This window comes from Ursus maritimus, unplaced genomic scaffold, assembly GCF_017311325.1.
Source record: "Ursus maritimus isolate PB19 unplaced genomic scaffold, ASM1731132v1 scaffold_3, whole genome shotgun sequence".
Taxonomy (NCBI): domain Eukaryota; kingdom Metazoa; phylum Chordata; class Mammalia; order Carnivora; family Ursidae; genus Ursus; species Ursus maritimus.
This window is the reverse complement of record NW_024425563.1, coordinates 57,645,805-57,668,573: the sequence shown is the minus strand read 5'-3', so window position 1 is coordinate 57,668,573 and position 22,769 is coordinate 57,645,805. Positions and strand designations below refer to the sequence as shown.

Here is a 22,769-nt window from a genome sequence, read left to right as displayed (position 1 = left end):
CTTTCCCTTAAGATCAGGAACTCGACAAGGATGCCCACTCTCGCCACTATTATTCAACATAGTACTAGAAGTCCTTGCAACAGCAATCAGACGACAAAAAGGGATCAAAGGTATTCAAATTGGCAAAGAAGAAGTCAAAATGTCTCTCTTTGCAGATGACATGATACTCTATATGGAAAACCCAAAAGAAGCCACTCCCAAACTATTAGAAGTTATAGAGCAATTCAGTAACGTGGCGGGATACAAAATCAATGCTCAGAAATCAGTTGCATTTCTATACACGAATAACGAGACCGAAGAAAGAGAAATTAGGGAATCCATCCCATTTACAATAGCACCAAAAACCATACGTTACCTTGGAATTAACTTAACCAGAGACGTAAAGGACCTATATTCTAGAAACTATAAATCACTCTTGAAAGACATTGAGGAAGACACAAAAAGATGGAAAAATATTCCATGCTCATGGATTGGAACAATTAACATAGTTAAAATGTCCATGCTACCCAGAGCAATCTACACTTTCAATGCTATCCCGATCAAAATACCGAGGACATTTTTCAAAGAACTGGAACAAATAGTCCTTAAATTTGTATGGAAACAGAAAAGGCCCCGAATCGCCAAGGAACTGTTGAAAAGGAAAAACAAAGCTGGGGGCATCACAATGCCGTATTTCGAGCTGTACTACAAAGCTGTGATCACAAAGACAGCATGGTACTGGCACAAAAACAGACACATAGACCAATGGAACAGAATAGAGAACCCAGAAATGGACCCTCGGCTCTTTGGGCAACTTATCTTTGATAAAGCGGGAAAAAACATCCAGTGGAAAAAAGACAGTCTCTTCAATAAATGGTGCTGGGAAAATTGGACAGCTACATGCAAAAGAATGAAACTTGACCACTTTCTCACACAATACATAAAGATAAACTCTAAATGGATGAAAGACCTCAATGTGAGACAGGAATCCATCAAAATCCTAGAGAAGAACATAGGCAGCAACCTCTACGACATCGGCCAAAGCAACCTTTTTCATGACACATCTCCAAAGGCAAAAGAAACAAAAGATAAAATGAACTTGTGGGACTTCATCAAGATAAAAAGCTTCTGCACAGCCAAGGAAACAGTCAAAAAAACGAAGAGGCAACCCACGGAATGGGAGAATATATTTGCAAATGACACTACAGATAAAGGACTGGTATCCAAGATCTACAAAGAACTTCTCAAACTCAATACACGTGAAACAAATAAATCATAAAATGGGCAGAAGATATGAACAGACACTTTTCCAATGAAGACATACAAATGGCTACCAGACACATGAAAAAATGCTCAAAATCATTAGCCATCAGGGAAATTCAAATCAAAATCAAACTGAGATAACACCTTACACCAGTTAGAATGGCAAAAATTGACAAGGCAAGAAACAACAATTGTTGGAGAGGATGTGGAGAAAGGGGATCCCTCCTACATTGTTGGTGGGAATGCAAGTTGGTACAGCCACTCTGGAAAACAGTGTGGAGGTCCCTTCAAAAGTTAAAAATTGAGCTACCCTATGACCCAGCCATTGCACTACTGGGCATTTACCCCAAAGATACAGACGTAATGAAGAGAAGGGCCATATGCACCCCAATGTTCATAGCAGCATTGTCCACAATAGCCAAATCGTGGAAGGAACCAAGATGCCCTTCAACAGATGACTGGATTAAGAAGTTGTGGTCCATATATACAATGGAATATTACTCAGCTATCAGAGAGAATGAGTTCTCAACATTTGCTGCAACATGGACAGCACTGGAGGAGATAATGCTAAGTGAAATAAGTCAAGCAGAGAAAGACAACTATCATATGATTTCTCTCATCTATGGAACATAAGAACTAGGAAGATTGGTAGGGGAAGAAAGGGATAAAGAAAGGGGGGTAATCAGAAGGGGGAATGAAACATGAGAGACTATGGACTATGAGAAACAAACTGAGGGCCTCAGAGGGGAGGGCGGTGGGGGAATGGGATAGACTGGTGATGGGTAGTAAGGAGGGCATGTATTGCATGGTGCACTGGGTCTTATACGCAACTAATGAATCATCGAACTTTACATCGGAAACCAGGGATGTACTGTATGGTGACTAACATAATATAATAAAAAAACATTAAAATTTAAAAAAAGAAACAAATTAAAAGCAGGAAAAAATTAGATAAAACCAATGAAACCAAAAACTGATTCTTTTAAAATATCAATAAAATGCATAAACCTAGTGAGGCAAACCATGAAAAAAAGAGAAAAGATACAAATTACTAGTATAAGAAATGAAAGAGAGGCCATTACTACCAATCCCATGGATGTTAAATGGTTAATAAAAGAATATTATAAATAAATCTATGCTCACCAATTTTACAACTGAGGTGAAGTGAAACAATTCCCTGAAAGGTACTGCTGTTCTTGGGACCACACTTTGAAAAACACTGCTTTAAATGAACTTAGACCACATGATTTTTAAATGTTTCTGTCATTTTTATAACATCTTCTTTAGCATTGAATTGCCATTTGCCACTTCTCTTACATCTTAAAACAACCAGGAAAGCAAACACCTATAGATAGGCACCCATTTATTCATCCTTTTTCCTCTCTCAGTTATCTGTTGGTAAATCTTCATTCTGGGATAGGACTCTTCCCAGTCATGGATGATGAAATCCATCTACACACTAAACCTCAGCACAAGGTGCATTAACAATTCTGTAACCCAGAGAGGTAATATTTTTTTGTAGATTTAGGAAAATAAACATCTGAAAATGATTTACTATAGTAATGTATAGAAAACAGAAGGCATATTTGGGAAGATCTATTTAATGTTCTTGCAAAAGAGAAAGAAAAATATTGCCTGTATCCTTTCTAAAAAACTGACTTGATTATGTTACTGGATGGGAATCACAATTAACACTCAAACTATGTTCTATTGGACTCTCCTATATAAACAATAAGGCAATATGCAATTCATCATAAAGGCTCTGTCAAGAATTGTCACTGGGGACAAGCATAGTGGAAGGAATGGCCACATCACTGAATCTACGTGAACGTGCAGTGTAGTACCATACTTTTACAGAGCACTTTGGGTGATGAGCCAAGGGAAACAATTTCCTTAATTTGTTGTTGTTACCAAGTCCTCCAGTAAAGTTTGCTACCAGATTCTGAAGTCTGGTGAAATATTATAACTGGGTGAAAAATAATGTCACTTATGTCTCCTCTAACAAAGTTAGTTCATATATAAAACATATCTATATTCTAATAATGATATTATCTAGCATGATGTTAATCTTGTCTAATTTGCTTAGTCATACATATTATGGTAAATATAATAGAACATTTATTCCACAGTTACCACTAAATAAACTCAATGATAAAACTCTTGAAACAGTAATATATAATGTTCTCTGATTAAATACATATTACAGAAGGCATAAGCAGATCCTTCCAAAGTTTTTCCCTGTGATACTCTGAGGTTCATGTGATTTTCCTAAATACATTTATACATTGTATTGAGTTCAAAATCAGTGACATATGTTTAACATTACCTGTTGAGGAAATCCCAAGTTTACATTCGATAGTTAAAGCAAACAAATGCTTAGATACAGAAGATTCTTATAAACTGTCACTACATTCACTGGCTGGAGTGATCACATAAAAACTATACCCAGACAAAGTTTGGTGAAATGAACATAAAAGTTTCATGCAGATGAAAGATGATAAAAGAGAAAATCTGGAGAGATCTCAGCTGGGCCTCTTCCTGCTTTGTGTGCTATCTGGGTAGGATGGCCAGGAGCCTTCTTGAATTCTTAGGAGGGAGAGGGGGTATTCTGCCTGGGGTGATCATCTTAGGGTAATCCAGAAATGTCTATGTATCTGAACTGGCCAATATGTGTAAGTGGCATAATCAGTGTGTATGCTGCCATCATGCATAGACTTGTCAGGGTGTAAGAGCCATCAATGTATCTAGACTCCAGAGTACCATATCAGTCAGACTGGACTGCCAGTTTACCCAGAAAGGCACAGATGCCCAAGCAGGTTGTTGATAGGGATACTTTTTCTAGCATCTCTCTGTTGGCTTGGAGTGGTCCTGCCTCTATAGCTAGGATGTTGCCATAGGCAGATTGCTGCTGAGGTGAGATGTTTTAATACCTCATCCTGGAATTCAAACTCCTGTTGCTACAGTGATGTTCATCTGGCTGGGTATGTCTGAACTGTCTATGACCCTCCCCTATAGGCAAGTAGGCAGGGAAAACAATCTCTGGAACATAGCTGAAGTCCAGATAATCTGGACAATAGGAGTCTCTTCTTCCCCAAACTCTCTTCCCAGTAAGAACCATCTAAACCCACAGGTATGTGGGTTGCCCAATAGTTGCCCTCTGTCACCTCTAGAATCTGAGTGAACCAAAGTCTCAGTTTTACTAGTAATTTGTTGAACAATTCTTTTAACCCCTCTGTGTCCTAGTTAACTCATACGATCAAAAAATCAATAGAATTTGACAATAAAGATTCTGGAGCTAAAACTCCAGCTCCAGTATTTTCTAGCTGAGTGACACAGACAAGTTACTTAACCCTTCTGTACCTCAGTTTCTTTATCTACAAAATGTAGATCACAGTAGTTCCTACCTCAGAGAGTGGATATAAAGATTGAATAAGTTAATATATATATATATATATAGTACTTAAGACAGAACCTGCTACATAATGAAACAATATGTCTTTATTACTATCTCTATTACTATTATCATTATCATCATGGCATTTCCCCAATAACAGAACGCTGAAATGGTTTGCATGTGATTATTGAATGTCTCTGCATTCACTGGCTAGTGTGAGCGTGTAAAAATTACACACACATGAGACTTTAGAAACATAAGTAATAAGGAAATAAGTAAGAAATGTAGTAAACAGATAACAGTACTTGAGTGGCATTTCAACATTTCAGTGGGCTATTATTTGCTCTTCTAACTTTCTGTGTTTAAAAAAATGTATAAATAAATGTCATTTTTAACATAAATATAAACTAGAAAAATATATCATAAAAGATACTGATAAATAGTAATGACAAGCATGTGGAGAAGAGAACTATTATTTAACAAATGGTGGCTAGACGATTGGCTAAGAAACACTTTAATCAAAATAAATTTCTAATGAAGAAAAATTTATATTTTGAGAAGTTAAATAATATAAAAGAGAGATGATGCATGGGGAGAAATAAGAAACCTCTATATAAGGACAGATTTTATAAGGTTAAAACTAATCACAATAATATTTTAGATTTCAGACAGGACTTGTGGTATCATAGAGTAAGAACCTTGGTAAATCTCCACAAAAGCAACATTGTATTGGCAAAATCCATTCTTTCAGAACTCTGGAAATTAACCAAAGGCTTCTCATAACCTAAAGAGTGATTATTCCAGAAAAAAACTACTGAACATCAGTAAAAACAGCAGGGTCTTTGATATTTAACTTGGCTTACTCCCATCTCCCTGTCCGCAGCAATGCAATTTAAACCCACAGTAAGGTACCATTTCATATCTACAAGGATGACAATAAATAAGACAGACCATAACAAATGCGGTTGGGAACGTGAAGAAGCATGCCGTGAGAATGGCACTGGAACACCCACTTTGGACAGTGTTTGGCAGTTTCTCGAGGAGTTACGCATAAAACTACCATATGATTGAGCAATTTCACTCCTAAATATCTGCACAAGAGAACTGAGAACATATATCTCCACAAGAACCTGTTCATAGTTATCTTATTCATCATATCTGAAAACTAAAAACCTGCCCATCCATTTGATAGAAAAAATAGATGGATAGACAAAATGCGGCATATACATGCAATGAAATACTATTCAGCAGTAGAAACTATTGACATATGCGATGTCATGGATACACTTCGAGACATTATGCTAAGTGCAAGAAGCCAGGCACAAAACACCACATATGGTAGGATTCTATTCTTTAGGAAATATCTAGAAAAAGGCAAATTTTTAGAGAAATATTCCCAGAAATGACTGCCTGAAGCTGGAAATAAGAATGGGGATTAACTGTAAATGGGCAAAAGCGATCTTATTGGAGGAATAAAAATGGTCTATAATGGATTTATGGTGGTGGTTACACCACTCAATAACATTAGTAATCATTACACTGTATACTTGATTTGGATGTATTTTATATTTAAAAAATACCCCAATAAAAATTTTTTACAAGAATATTTTAAACTAACTCCTAACAGTCAGGGAATACTTTGCTGGGCATTTTCTGGGATCAATGACCTAGAAGCCTGATTGGACAGAGAGAGTCTCATTTGCTAATAATTTGCTATGACCAGTAGTGAGAACAGGGATAGAGAGTAGAATTTATAAAGCTGTGTCTTTGGGAGCCTTTGAATGAAAAACCTATTGGAAAAAAAAAAAAAAAAGGTTTTTATTAAAAAGGCAGTCCTGAGTGTGAAGTCACATTGGGAGATGAGAGAGAGTCAAATATGCATAAGGAGATTTGAAGCCTAATTTAGGAAGCAGAAAGTGGACACATTTTTTTCTAAATGATAGCGATAGCTGAGTGGCCTTGGACAGCTCCATATAAAAAAGGAGCTATAATGATTGCCACACATATTTTCTCTTCTCCTAGATTTTGACTAAATAAATATTCATGGATCCATAACCAAGGGGAAAACAAAGTAGAGCTTCATTATTATAGAAAACCATCTTTTATTACGGAACCTGAACTTGGAGAACATTTAAAATATAAGCACAACTTTATTTTATTGGATATTGTCTATTTCACCCTTCTCTCTCAATGGAGGGTGGTATATTCACTCTATAGTTCATAACTATTTAATAAACAATTATTGAGCAAGTATTATGTTTCAAGTAGTTTTCTGAGAACTGGGATACAAAATAGCCTACAAATATTGTCTTCATTGAGCTGACATTCTAAAGGGGAAAGAGAAACAATAACACAAAGAAAATATCAAGTATGTCATTTAGCAATGCTATAGAGAGAAACAAACAGAAGGGCATGGGTAGTGCTATGGGGAAAAAAAAGTTGCAATTTTAGTAGGGTGGTCAGGGATGCCTCAAACAGAAGGTAGGCCATTCTAGGAAGGGTCATGACCTTGGGTAAGGCAATTCTCTGTATTTGAGGCATCCCTACAATGGTTGACAGATAAACATTGTTCACCAACAGCACTCCCAGTCACAATGGCAACAAGTCCTTCTCTGAAGAGAGATCCAGGTCCACCATGTCATCAATATTCTCAAACTACAGAATAACCAGAATGAGTCATTCAGTAGTGGTTTACGTAATCTCCACATTAGTGTTTAAGTCCCACTAGAGTCAAACCAGATGAGGAGGTGAGAGTGTCTTGTTTTAAAGCTTAAGATACACACCTGTTTTCCGAAGGATCTTAACGAAGTCAGTGGGGCTCTATTACCTAACATAGGTAAAAATAACATATGTGAACAATTATAAAAAAAACAACTCATGAGTATAATATTTTACTGCTAAATTATTAGGTATAGACTATATATAAAAATTCAGAAAATGCAACAAGAATGTAGTAGAACAAATCACCAAGAAGTGAAGGCATTCTGACCCAGGCAGTTGCCATCTTATAAATTCTTAGACCAAGTAAAAATTAAATAATACTATTGCTATTTATCTTTTTTTTCCTCAGGTGCTTTAACTTTAGGGTATAAGCAAAAAGGTTGTAAGGTAATATATTTACTCTTAAAATTTTATTTACTTCTAGATATTCACTAATTCCAGTTCTTGAATGTTTAATAATAGTCTAATACAAGATAATTTAATCTAAATCACTAGTTTCACAAAGACTTTTGAAGAGGGCTTATTTTCAAAAATAATAATAGTTATTATTTATTGATATTTCTATGTGTCAGGCATTATATGGAACACTTTAAATTATCTCAATCAATCCTTATAACAACCCTACCAGGAATAATCCAATATTAATTATCCTCATTAACATATGAGAAATCTGAGGGTAGGGAGTCTAGATAACCTGTCTGAGATGATATAAATACTAGATAGCATGTGTAGGATCCAGTCTCAGCCTTGGGGTTAGTCACAAAACTCTTTAAGAGTTTTACTGCAAATAATCCTATCTGATAGCAACAGGAGAAACATTCCTGATACGGAACAGAGTAGCAGAAATAATAATCATATACCAATGATACGAGTAGTTCTCTGTCTGGCCTCAAGCACCAGCTATAGCACTTTACCTCAACTCTTGAATGAGACAGTCAACCGCTGTGGGATTATTCACTTTTGTGATGGAAAGTGAGAGAGCTGACCTGAGTAATGACAGGAGAGGTGATAATAATTTGGTAAAACTAACAAAGACAATTCAGTTCCACAAAATTTCACAGGAAAAGCTTATGATTTTTAAAAATGTGCTGTGGGATAGGGTTAATTCTCTCAAGAGACAGACAAAGATCAGTCCAGCAGTGGAGGAACAGAACGCGATGTTTAACAAAAGTAAATTGCTGAAAAGTTGTCATTGCAAAGAAATTCTGAAGTGTGCAAAAGCTTTAGCTGAAGCAGATGGAATTCATCATGCCATATTCAAGAATTTTTCCCCTCTCCTTGAAATAATTAGCCACAAGACTATAAGTACATTTTTCATGTCAAATGGACAGTGGCTTCAAAGACATTGGAGGGTGGAAGTGCGAGAGAGCGAGAAAAGGAAACTGACGACGCACGAAAGACAAAATATCAACATTTCTTGTACAATCACTGAACATGTGTCAGCAAGCATGAGGTCACTTTTTAACTGGAAGAAATACAAGTAAAATAGGTAGTTTACTAAGTAAGAGAAGCAAAGAAGTGGTGTTCATCTTGCCTATCAACTAAAAAGCTTGCAAAATATTGGGGCAGCATAGGGGTTTGGTTCACCCTCAATTCAAACAGTATGAGTGGAAGTATGATATGACTATGAGAAAAACTGATGTCAAATATGATGTCTGGAGAAGAAGAGCCAAAACCTAATTCCTACCCTGATTAGATCCAACTTGATGAGATAGCTTTGGATCTGTACTCCACACTTTGCATAACGTGGCAAAGCAGGGTGTGTCAGGAGAACACTTACAGTATAGAAGGCATAGTAGGAGCCGTCTTGTTCAAGGCTCGTATTAATCAAACTGGTATTAGGGTTAATCAAAATGTCAGTTATATGACTTCTACCTCTAAGTAATTTTTAGTACAGACTAGTCAATGAGTTTTAGGAGTCTCAATTTAGTTTCTGTAAAATTCTAGTTACATGAGCAGAAAATGGGCACACTCCTGGTTTGGCCATGCTAGGATTACTTAATGCCAAAACCTGTGTAGTGTGTCATCAACCACAAATAACAATACTAATAATAACATAATATTTATAATGTATAATATAGTATATAATTATAATTATTATTATTGCAATGTTCTGTTCAAAGCACTTTACATATATTCATTCCTGTGTCATAATAGCTTTTGAAATAGGTCCTTTAGTTATATATTCATTTTTCTAATAAATAAGCAGAGATGCAGAGAAGTTAAGGAACTTCACTAGATTGCACACAGCTAGTAAATAGCAGAGCAGAAATTGAAACCCAGTTGTCCTACCTTTGAGAGTCTATGCCCTTAACCACAACAATATACTATAAACTATGACAGCTGTATTGAAACCTCTTTGCTCTAGTACATGCTACACTCTCCCTCTTGTATCTAACTGGAGATTTCTTATCCACTATTGCTGACTATTCTGTGGAGTATCTCTTTTTTGCTTCTTGTCTAGGGTAGCGCAAGTCAACATTTATGAGAATGCTATAACTTACCATAACTTACATGAAGCCTCTATGGAATCAAGTTGCTTTTCTTCAATATTACAGAACAAGATCCTCGGAGGCCTAAACATAAAGCAAATGGAAATTTACCCAATTCAAAAACACAGCATCCTGTATATCATAAAATAAGAAAGCTCAGAGGAGCTATATCTAAAATCTGCTTATATAAACTGGGACTAATGATTGAAAAATGTTTTAAAAAAAACTCAAAAAAATGTTCTAAGCAGTTTTGGAATGAGTAATTGATGTACATGGTGTCCAGGGACAAATTAGTCATTCAGAAATTTAAGAAAGGAAGAAAAGCCCCATGGGTGTCTCTCAAAATCTTAATTTTCTTTTTTTCAGTTTTTCCTGTTTATTGTAGTGATCTGTCTAATTTTTGGATACATCATCCTCCCCTCATATAGCTAAGATGACTCAGGGGACATCAGTATGTTCAGGCATTTCCTGGGTACAGAACCAATCCTGAGGTTGGTCAGTAATGATATAAGGAGACATAAACCAGAGAAGTTAACTCAGTCCTGCTGTACCCTGGGGCTTCTCTCTGCTTGCATTCTAACAATACCCTAGATACGTGCTCCTAAGTCTTAATGTTTTTATAAGCTTAGCCACTACTGTAGCCATCATCTAGGGCAGTAATATGTCTTTTCTTTGAACTAAAACCAACTGGAGTTCCACCTTTTTAATCTAATTCTTGTAACCTAAGGATTTAAACTTCCACCTATTTCAGACATTAATCTGTTCTAGAAAAACTGTCTTTCTAAACCTACTTTTGCACTTATTCCCCATCTTACATCTGACCAGAATGTCCTGATGCTGACGGCTATTTCAACTACTACTTGCCTTCTATTATGATTTGTTTATTTTTAATCCACAACCTTTCTCTATAGGAGTTCTTCTGCTCCATAACTTGGTTGACAATAGGCATCTCCTGCCCTGTCCCCAGGCCAAGAGTCCTCCCTACAACAGCGAATTCCTTTTCTGACAGTCCTTGTTTTTATGCTTCTCTACAGTGCTATGAGAAATACAACTCTATTTTCAGTCAACAGTGGCACATTGTTTGATTTGAAGACCAATAGGCATTAAGCTCCAAGGGGTCAGAGATACTCATTTCCTTTCCTTGTGGGAGGGGATCTTCTTATTGTTAAGTCCCTGATCAAAAATATGTATAGGAAGGGGAAGAAAAGAGGTGGGCTGAACATGAAGTCAAGCATTCTTGTGTTCTAACTTCAGCTTAACTTCTTACTAGCTGTGTGAAAGTGGAAAGTAAATTAAGGTCTGTGTAACTCACTTTCCTCACTATAAAGGGGGACTAGTAATAATACTTGTCATATAGATGGAGAAGGGTTAGGAATTTTGCCTCTAGGGACAAGGTAGACTATTTTAAGTACTGGAACAAAAAAGAATAATATAAAAATAGTATAATTATAATAATATAAAAAAGAATAATATAAACAATTTAGTGACTTAGAAAAATGTTATTAATACTTTAAGTTAATAAAAGGTTATAAGGAGTTTGTATACAATTATTTTGGTATGATAATCTACACAAAGGAAAAAGAATAAAAGCATATTTTTGTTAAAGAGGTACCAATAATTACCTCTATGTTGCAGCTTTATTATACTTTTTCATTGAACATTTATGTTTAACAAAATATATTATAGTTCAAATTGAAAAGGTATGTATGTATATATGTGTATATATATAACATTCAAAGTAAATAAACTGAACTAAAAATAATATGTCATATCATATATAATAATTATATATATTTATAATAACTGGGATACCAAAGGGAAGAGGGATGTAATATGTTTCAGATTAATGTTTTTTGGAACATTTGTTTTCCTAAATACAAGATAACTGATAGATAATAACTTGCCCAAAGTATTATATTAGTATTAATTATTTTAGTCAATTAAAAGTATTTTAAATAAAGTGATAGAAAAGCCAGCTTTTATTATCTGTAGTTTTTTTTAAATTCTGGATTTTAAACTAATCAATAGAATTGCTATCTGTCACACATAAATATCTCTTCTTGTACAAGAAATTATACATTTCTAAATATAGAAGAAAGAGTATAAAAAAGTTTAAGGTAAGTTTTAGTTACTTTGAATGGCTAATTGTTGATTATAATAATTTTACATTAAGAGAAATATGGATGCAATATAGTTTACACTGTAATGATTCAAGGTCTCCCAAAAATATTGTGTAATTTGGCTCACTAGTTGCACTGGTCTATTTCACTTGTCCTCATGGCAAGCAAGGTAATGAAATAGGAAATTATTCGAGCCAAGTAACTTCACTGGAAGTAATTCAGTTCAGTTGTAGTTTTTGAATTTCCCCAGGATAAGTCAAAATACACCTTAACTTACAAATATCCAAAGTTCTGACCTTTTGATTTTTCATAAATTTTTTTTTACTGACATGAGTTATTCTTCCCACCCTTTTCCAGTTAGTAATTTGGATTCTTTCCTGAAGAGGATTTTTCCATGCACACCACACAAAGCTATCCATCAACTTCTTCCCATGCTTAGGTTTTTATTCATCTTACCAACACCGATTTTTGTTGGAAACAAATCAGAAACGTAGGGAAACTACAAATGGAAAAGATATGACATGTCAACCAGTATAACTTCCTACAAACAGGATTACTCCTTATAATTTATTTATTTTATTATACTTGACATCATCACAATACCACCACTATCCTTTAATCATAGAGTGAGAATGTTATGCTTGTTTAATGCTTAATATAATATTCTGTTTTATGTTTTCTTCCTTCCCAGAGTTGGAGGAAAAAATGAAGAGAAATATTTTGGCTGCATAATTCTCCTCCCATCCCTGCCCATGCCAAGTCTTTTCCTTTGAGCTCTGAACCATTAACTCTTAGTGCACTTGGAGGCATTACTAAGCTAAGAGGATTTTCCTTACCACGGAAGAAAAAGGAAAAAAGCCATTTATCATTTGCTGGAGAAGGAAGACAGGAAAATCATCCAAATGTATTTTTCTCTGATTAAAAACAGCTAGCACCATGATCTCCCTATTAATATCTTCCCTCTCAAAACTTCTTTGTCTATGATTCTTAACTCTCTCACCCAATTATTAAGCAAGTATGTATTCAATAGTTCATACTATGTGGCAGGCATTTTTCTAAGCATAGGGTTTAAAAAATTGAAATTCTGTAATCCCAGCCATCTAAGTGGTGGGGGAAAAGATGGCAAACAATAATCCTATACTATGTTAAAAGGAATACACACAGTACAATGGAAGTATGAAAAGACATGAAAATAGTGAATTTAGAGCTAGATGCCATAAGATCTTTGATTTTTATTCAGAAAGATCTAACCTGAAAATTTGAAGACCTTAATAATGCCTATATTATCAGGTTTATGTTCCTGAAAGTTTATTCATCTTATTGGTATAGATATTCTGCAAAAATATTTTAAGTTTTTAATATTTAATCTAGATGGTGGATAACCATAAACTATATTAAAAACAAAAACAGGAGAAGCACTTTTGGAATAGTAAGGGAAGGACTTCTGAAAATTCTTGCTTCCTTAGAAACATTGAGAATAGAAATAGTCTAAATCAACTTTTTCAGAACTCTGGAAATTGACCAAAGGCCTATAACAATAGTAGGAGTATTTATTCAAGAAAAGAATGGATGATGTGGGACTGATATCAGCAAAATGTCTGATGAAAATTTTACTCAATGTATCCCCACCTTGATAACAACCACTTGGCATCCACCCACAGACATAAGTGCCTTTGTGGGAGTGATGGGATCTGGCACCATAGTCCAAGGAATCTGAGAAGAGTTTTGCCCACCTGTCATCAGGTAACAGACATATAGACCTTGGTCTTGGTTGTTGGGGATACAAAAAGTCTGAGAGAGTGGTAGATAGGACTCTTGGAGGGTATTAAAGGGACGTGGATCCTAATAACCATATTGTGGACTTCATCTAGAAGCTGCCATGATACTCTGGGGATGCCTCACCTGCAGATCACCCCAAGTCGCCTGGGTTCTGTGTACCTCACCCACACACCCTGTGGCCATCTCCTTGTATATGCTCCTTATAGTGGCGAGAGTGAGTTTTGGTAGAGGACTAGTGAGCAAGTGCAGAAAACTGGCCTGAAACTGTGTCCCAGGAAAAAAAACACAAACTTGAGCTTTACAACCTTTGGCAAATCTCCGTAGTATCAATGGCTGACTTTTCACCAGAAATCATGGAGACTAGAAAGCAATAGGATGGCATTTTCAAAGTGCTGAAAAAGCCTTAACCAAGAATTCTATATCTTACAAAAACATTCCCCAAAATAAAAGATGAAATAATTCATTCTCAGATACTGAAACTAAGACTTTATCATTATCAAACCTCCCCTAGAAGAAATATTAAAGGGAGTCCTTCAGGTTGAAATGAAAAGGCACTAGGTCATAACTTACTTCAACATGAAGAAATAAATGCACTGGTATAAGTAACTACACAAATTAATAAGAATCACAATATACACATCATTTTGTTTGTGAATCTTTTCTTCTATTTAGTATAGATGACAGGTGTATAAGTCAGTAATTATAAAACTATGTTGATGAATTGTAATGTATAAAGATGTAATTTATAGGATCATAGTAGCACAAAGTGTGTGTGGGGGGAGTATGAAGTTGCAGTAAAGCTTCTGTAATATTAAAATTAAGTAGATATTTATCTGAAGAGGTTGTTTTAGTTGTTAATTGTAATCCCAAGGGTGATCGCTCAGAAAATAAATTAAAAAATAGTGAAATAATAATAACAAAAGTTTTAAAATACTATATTAGAAAATATGTAACACAAAAGAAAGCACATATGGAGGAAAGGAGAAATAACAGCAACAAAAAATAAATAACATCATGAGACATGTAGAAAACAAATAGGAAAACGGCAGGTGCAAATACATGTACTGGTATCTATCTTATATGTAAATAGGCTAAACTCCCCAATCAAAAAGCAGTTAGTGGAAGAATGGATTTTAAAAATCCAACTCTATGCTGTCTATAAGATACGTACATTAAATTTAAAGAAGTAGTTGGAAGTAAAATGGTGGAAAAATACATACTGCTCAAACAGTAACTATAAACAGCTTGAATGGTTATACTAAAATTAGACAAAACATACTTTAAGACAAAAATTGTCACTAAAGACAAAGAAGAACATTTTATATTGATTCAAGAGTCAATTCATCAAGATGGTAAAACAGTTATGAACATATATCCACTTAAGAACAAAGTCCCCAAATAAATGAAACAAAAACTAACAGAAATAAAGGGAGAGACAAATAATTCAACAATAATATTTGGAGACTTCAATACCCTACTTTCAATATGGGTAGAATAACTATAAAGAATATTAAAAAAAAAAGATGAACAACAATATAAACCAGCTAACCTTAAAAGACACCTATTGACCACTGACCAACAACAGCAAAATACACATTGCTCTCTGGTGCATGTGAAACCTCTTCCAGGATAGATAATATGTTAGGCCCTTATAATTTTTCAACATATTTAAAAGGATCAAAATCATACAAATATGCTCTTTGACCCCAAATAAATTCTCAATAACAGAAGAATGATGAGCTCAAATCTGGCATGATCAAAATCTGAAGTCAATCTAAGTTTTTAAACATGAAGAAAAATTATGAACATGTCTTTTAAGGAAAATTAATTCAAAAACTTTAATAGCCAAAAAATACTGTATAATCATACTCATAATGGTAACTGGTAATTCGTATGACCATATTGGAATGACCAAATCTAAGAATTACACTAAGTGCCTCACACTCATAAACACATGCAATCTTTCTTAAAGCCTATGACATAGGAAACATGTTATCACACCTCCATTTTATAGATAAGGAAACTCAGGATAAGGGATATTAATAATCCTGCCTACCATCACATATACCATAATTTATCAGTTCTCCTATTAATAGGAATCAGGGCTTTCATTAAGAAGCTATCATGAATATAGTGGTCATGAACATTCGTACGCAGTGTTTTGTGGAATTAAATGTTCCTAATCCAGGTCCTCTGAAAATCAAACATAAAGATGAGATGAGGTGTGCAAAAGATTCATTAGTGGAAGTGACTGAAGGGAAGAATCAGACAAGATGGAACAGCTTTCAGACCATGACGCAAATCTGATACTTTGAAGGAAAAGAGAAAGGAAGGATGATTTCTAAGGAAAAATATCAAGCTGCAGTTCAATTCTAAGAAAGTTTTGGCCAGGCTAAATGTAGGGTAATTGTAAATGCCATTACTCAGATTTGTGATGTTGCTTTTTATTCTGTTCGCTTTTTTTTAACCATGAAAGAAATTAATTTTATCAGTTCCATATTTGTTGTGTGTCTACCGAGATTATCACATAGTCTTTTTGTCTTTAGTTCTATGTAGAAAATATGTTGATTTTCAAACGTTTAACCAACCTTGCATTTCTGAGGTAAATTTATTTGATTATGATCTATTTTCTGAATTTCCAGGAATGATGCTTGAGAATCACATTTTAAAAATCATGCCAGGTGATTCTTAAGCACATTAAAATTTAAGAAGTGATATAATCTGTAACACACTGCATACCCTTTATCATACCCATACCATATACAGATAAAAACATAAGCTAACACCCAAACCTCTAATTCCTATATAACACAACAAGTTTATGCTAGCTTTTTCCCTTTCAGTATTTGTAAATCCTTTCTCATACATTGAAGAACATGGCTCCCATTATCTTTCATATATGTACTTATTTGATAATCTTCCCTGGATATAAACAATTTTTCATCCCTGTTGCCATCACATCATCCTTGTGGACACCTTGTCATCTTTGATTTTTGACTCCCAATGCCTCTATTACCATCCTCCACATAGATGTTCTTCTCAACTTTCTTGCGCTTCAAAACCCCACATTACACAGCCCTTCCACTTAGACACCTTCCTTAGCTTGCTCAGGCTCTGACTCTCCACTCAGGGCCACCCACCTTTTGGCACAGAAACCCTGTTTAATCTACTTGTGCTCCAACAACTCATGTGTGGCTGTCCTTTTCCATGAACACCTTCCTTAACCTTCTGGATTCTAATTGCCCACAGTAGACTGTCCCACTTGCCTGGATATCCTTCTTGCCCTTCTCAGCCTCTGATATCTCACACCAGGCTGTCTTCCTCAGGAACACACTCCTCACTTGGCTCTTTCTCTGAATCCTTACATCAAAACTTGCTCTGTGTGCATTCCTCCTCATCCTCCTCAGACCTTGACATTCAGTGTGGGGTAGCCCTTCTACAGGGATGCCCTCTCACCCTGTTTAGACGCTGACACCTCATGCAAGGCTGACCATGGAAAAATCCTTAACCAAGGAGAAATTGGACAACCTTTCCAAGGCATCCCTGCTATGTAGGCACACTCCTTATCTCACTTGGGCTCTGACACTCCTCTAAGAGACTCATGTCTCCCATGACATAGACACTTACCTTGTTCTGCCTCACCTAATGCTTTTAAGACTAAATTATTCAGTAAGAGAGGTAAAGAAAAGAGAAGGTAAAGGAAGGAGGCAGAGTGGAAGTGATATTAAAAAAAAAAAAAAGGAAAATGAAGCATTTGCCATAACATTTTGGTCCTAGAAGGAAGAATCAGAGGTGCTGTTTCCATTTCAGACAGATTCATACCTGAATAAACAGTGTTATTAGATATACTATCTGTGAACCAGACCTATCAGAACCTTAATTAGTGTGACCTTGGAGAATATCAATAAAAAAAAAAAGAAAACCCTGTATTAGATAAAATTCACATAACATAAAATTCACCAATCTAAAATCAAGTCAATAATGTTCAATATATTCACAGACTTTGTGCAACCATCACAACAATCCAAGTTTAGCATAATTTCATCATCCCCAAAAAGAAAGTCTGTACTCATTAAACAGTCACTCATTTTATTCATCACCCAGAAGTAGGCAATTACATCTATAACTAAACTAATCTATTTCCTTTTTCCAGACATTTCATATAAATGGGACCATACAATATGTGGTGTTTTGTGACTAGTTCCTCTTATTTAGCTCAAAGTTTACAAGGCTCACCCATGCCATAGTGTGCAGCATTTCTTTTTATTGCCAAGCAATATTCCATTGTAGGAATACACCACATTTTGTTTATCCATTCATCAGTCAATTGAGATTTTGGTTGTTTTCACATTTTGACTACTATGAATAATGTTTCTATAGAATTCATGTGCAAATTTTTGTGTGGACGTACCTTTTCACTCTCTGAGTACTATATTGGTCTGCTCAAGCTGCCATGCCATAACACCACAAACTGGGTCCTTAAACAACAGCAATATATTTTCTCATTTCTAGAGGCAAGAATTACAAAATCAAGGTGCTGGCAGGGTTGGTTTCTGGTGAAATCTCTCCTGGCTTGGAGGAAGCTGCCTCTTTGCTCATCCTCACATGGCCTTCCTTCTGTGCACACATACTCCCGGGGTCTTTTACTCTTCTTGTAAGGACACCAGTTTAATTAGATTGGGTTCATTTTTATGAACTCATTTAATGTTCATTTTATTAAATATCTTATAATCTTTAATTTATTAAAGACTTTGTCTCCAAGTAGAGTCACAGTGGGGGTTAGGGCTTCAACATATGTATTTGGAAGCGGCACAATTCAGTCCATAACATTTCACCTTCTGCCAGCCTCCCATCAAATTCGTATCCTTTTTTACATGCAAACTACATTCACCTTATCTCTTTAGCCCCAAAAGTCTTAGCCTACTCCAGCGTCAACACGAAGTTCAAAGTCTCATCTAAATACTATCTAACTCAAGTATAAGTGAAGCTCAAGGTATAATCCCGAGGCAAAATTCCTCTCCATCTGTGAACCTATAAAACCAGATGAGTTACATGCTTCCCAAATACAGTGGTGAGACAGCCAGAGGCTAGACATTCCTTTTCCAAAAGGGAGAAATTATAAAGAAGAAAGAGGTGAGAGGTCACAAGCAAGTCTAAAACCTAGCAAAGCAAATTCCATTAGATGTTATGACTCCAGAATAATCCTCTCTGGCTAGGTGCTCTGTCCTGTGGGCCCACCAGGGTGGTGGCCACTCCTTCCAGGCCCACTAGTGAGGCCACACTGTCATGGTCCACAGTAAAGCATAGCCATCCCTTTGGCTCTAGGAGGTGACTGTGCCCTCTCAGCCATGGGCAGAGACCCTCCCCTTAAAACCTTGGTCAGAAACAGCCTGGCCTGCTGAAACCAAGGAGGTTGCCACTGCTTTCTGTAACTGAGGAGGCAGCCTTGTTCCTCAGGCCTATCACTTCTTGGCCTGTGGTGGCAGTAAATTAATTATAGTTCAGTTCATAACAGGTATATACCTAGGAGGGAAATTACTGGGTCTTCTGGTAATTCTGTGTTTAAATCATTGAGGAACTGCCAGAGTCTTGTCCAAAATGGCTGAACAAGCAGTTCACCAGGGGGTCCTGGAGATCTGTCTCTTGCTTTAACAGTATTGGGATGGAACAGACCCAGAGATGTCCCTTCTTCCAGCCTTCACCAACTGTCTTTTCAGAACCATCTTCTCAGCCATCCTTGGTCTCTGGGACCAGCCAGCACCATATATTGGGTTTAACACGACCTCCCAGATTCATCAGAATTATCCCACTGAGGTGAAGGTCATGGCCAACCACATGGTCAACACGCATCTGTGGGCCTCCTACACCTACCTTTCTCTGGGCTCCTAGTTTGACCACAATGATGTGGCCCTGGAGATTGTGGGCCACTTCTTCCCAAGTTAGTTAAGGAAAAGCAAGAAAGACCCAAGCATCTCTTAAAGATGCAAAACCAGAGCCATGGCTGTGCCTTCTTCCAGGACATGCAGAAGGCATCCCAAGATGCGTGGGGTAAAACCTGGGATGCCATCACCATGTTCTGGAAAAGAACCCGACCCGGGCCCTTGGGGATCTGCCTGCCCTGGGTTCTGTCCATGCAGATGCCCATCTCTGTAACTTCCTGGAGAAACACTAACTAGATGAGCAGATGGAACTTATCAAGAAGATGGCAACCACCTGACTAACTCTGCAGGCTGGCGGCCCCCAGGCTGGGTGAGTATCTCTTTGAAAGGCTCACCTTCAAGCGTGACTAGGAGCCTCTGGAGTAGGGCAGCCTTTGAAGGTCACCCTGGACTCCCCCTGGTGCTAGGGCTTCTGCTTCAGCCTCTCCCTTCAGCCACAAGGCAGCTTCTCAACCACCCTAGAGCCCTATCCCAAGCTAAACGGAAACAATAAATCTTTTTGCAGCAACAAAAATAATAATAATAAAATAAAAATGTAAATGGCTGAACTATATTAGATCATTAGAAATGAATAAGGGATTCAATTTCCTCACATCTTCAGTGATACTCGTTAGTGCTTGAGGCTTGTCATTGTAAAGGAACTCGAGCACACTTGCCACCATCATAGTCTAACCACAGCCTCTCACATTCTTTCCTCTGCTCTTTCCTGACTTGTTTGCCTTTCTCTATCGTTCCTTCTCATCGAGGTAGTGCCAGCTGACTCCCTGAAAGGAAAATAAAAAAGGGACCTTATGAAGTTATTTAGGGTTTTTATTTATTAAAAAAACTTCTTTATGACATTTGCCATCACTTGGTTAACTTGGTTTTGCAAGGCAAGCTCTCTGAAGCTGGTCAATTTTACTGAGACACTCTCTTTACTGTTTCCTTCCAGATAGTTTCTGGTTGCTGAGAATTTAGCTAAGTGAGTCTTAGGCAAGGCCTGTCTAATGTCAGAACATTTATGCATGAGGAGAAAAGTACATTCTTTAAAAATCAATATAACTAATTAATATAACAGCATAAATTATGTAATTGCTCAGTAATTTGTGCTGTTTATGTAGCAAATTAACTCATGGTTTTAAAACAAATTTATGCCCTTATAATAACCTCTTCATAGGCACCGATATGGGGCACATCTAAATACCAAGGGGAAAATAAATGAGGTAGAATAAATATTTTTTATTTAGTTAACTGTGAATTTTCTTAATAGCCCAAGCAAAACTGGTGCTTCTGGTTTCCAGCTGTGTAGTTCCTGTCTGTAATTTTTTTTTTTTTAATGGTTCTATTTTGGTTCACAGTGGTCACATAAACCTGGGATATCCTCTTTAACTGCAAGTTAAAGATTATCAATATCAGACTGGAATTATGTCATAAAACATTACTGGCTGATTCATTAGAGCTGGTGCTGTAATGTTTCTTCAACTCATAAAGTGCATTTACTATGATATACAGATTTTCCATGGTAACAGAGATGATCTTGTCATTTTATAATTTACTAGACTGAAGTAATTCCCAGGCAAAGCACATGTTTGAGAAAGTCAGCGGATGCTCACCACAGGCAGAACAAATTCCAGGCCAAAAGTGAAGACATTACAAATGCCTAAAATTGCAGTCTTTATCTCTAAGGCAGGTGTTTCAAAACTGGACTGATCCCAAATATTTTTTTCCTTTTTGGTTATTGTTTTTCTAGAAGAAGTTGAAAAGGATGTTAAAGATAAGGCAGGTGTTAAGATAAGATTCCTCACCAGGAATGACTCATCAACAGCCAATCAGGGGTTTTGTATCTGTGAACATGACCAGGGGAGGTGGCTTGGCTATGGTTATGAAAACTCCCTTCAGTTCAGTGAAAACAATATTTAAAAAAAATTTTTGAAATAATTCCCACTTTTGGGAAAAAAATCTCCATAGCCACTTGTACCAATTAGATAACTTAGAATTTGTTATTATGTCACTATAAAGTTAGTTTTGATTCCAACTTTACCTATTATGTTAAGGCATATTATAGCCTCAATATTTAAAATTGTATAGGATGATGGATTAATCTCTTAGTACATTTGAATTGAATATGTCAAAATAAATTATTAAAACAAACTATATTAATAAGTGAATCAGAGCAAGGAGAAAGCAGCACAGAGTTTAAGATATTCAATGCTAGTGTCTTCCAGAGTTATGCCAAGTTATTTTTCCTAGGAAGAAAATGGATTAATAAATAATACAAAGACAGAAGTTCATTGGCCCCTTTGTCATTTGCCTCCTCTGGGAATTATGGCAAGGAACAGTTGCCCTTGTTAACCTGTGAACATTTTTCACTCCCTTAGGTCATTTACTCTGGCTCAGGGGTCCAATTTTCCTTTCATTCATTAACCACATTGGGAAGCAGAGTTCCTAACCCTTTCCAGTCTAAATGTGGAACAATCACATCCCCTCACAATCAACTGCCAGTGTGCTGGGACCTTTACGTTTCACTGTGCTCTCACAGTGACGCAAGTTTTTAACAATTGAAGGATATTAACTCAAAAACTTGTTTTTTAATTGGAGGAGCTCAAGGGATTTCAAATAAATGAACTTGTATAAACTGGAAGCTGGTACATGTGCCTTTCCAATTATTTTTGTTCAAATTAGGGGAGAGGGCACTGCTAATCTCAGAAAGCAGATTTCAGAAATTATTTTAGCTATGAAGCTAACTCAGGATAACAAAACTGAGCACTTGTGAATTGTTTGGATAGCTGGAAAGACATAACCTTGTCTTTTATCTTAGTAAAGTTACCATACATTCAGAACAATGCCATTTCATTATTTAAATATGTGCATTTTGGTTAATCCACTGGGTTATTTTCTTTTATTAGACCTATTGGAAAAAAAGAAACAGAAATATCTAATTGAATTGTAGACTTTTGCTAAGACCTTTTTCACTTTGCTCTCAATTGCATAAATCAATTGTGAATTAAAAAAACACATTGTATTCTTTTGTAACAATATAACCCAAATATTGTCTTTGTTAATAAAAAAGACTAACAAACCTATATTGTTATCATTAGGGAAC

The 22,769-nt window shown here is 36.1% G+C and overlaps 1 long non-coding RNA gene and 1 pseudogene across 1 annotated transcript; one reads left to right on the top strand and one right to left on the bottom strand.

Moving 5' to 3' along the window:
- Positions 1-6,666: 6,666 nt before the first annotated feature.
- On the bottom strand, positions 6,667-11,155 carry LOC121105837. The gene is made up of 3 exons (XR_005838583.1): positions 9,862-11,155; positions 8,272-8,343; positions 6,667-7,463 (listed from the first exon to the last, which is right to left on the bottom strand). It is a non-coding gene; the product is annotated as an uncharacterized LOC121105837 (long non-coding RNA).
- An 8,272-nt stretch (positions 11,156-19,427) lies between these two features.
- On the top strand, positions 19,428-20,124 carry LOC121105904 (annotated as a pseudogene).
- Positions 20,125-22,769: the final 2,645 nt, after the last annotated feature.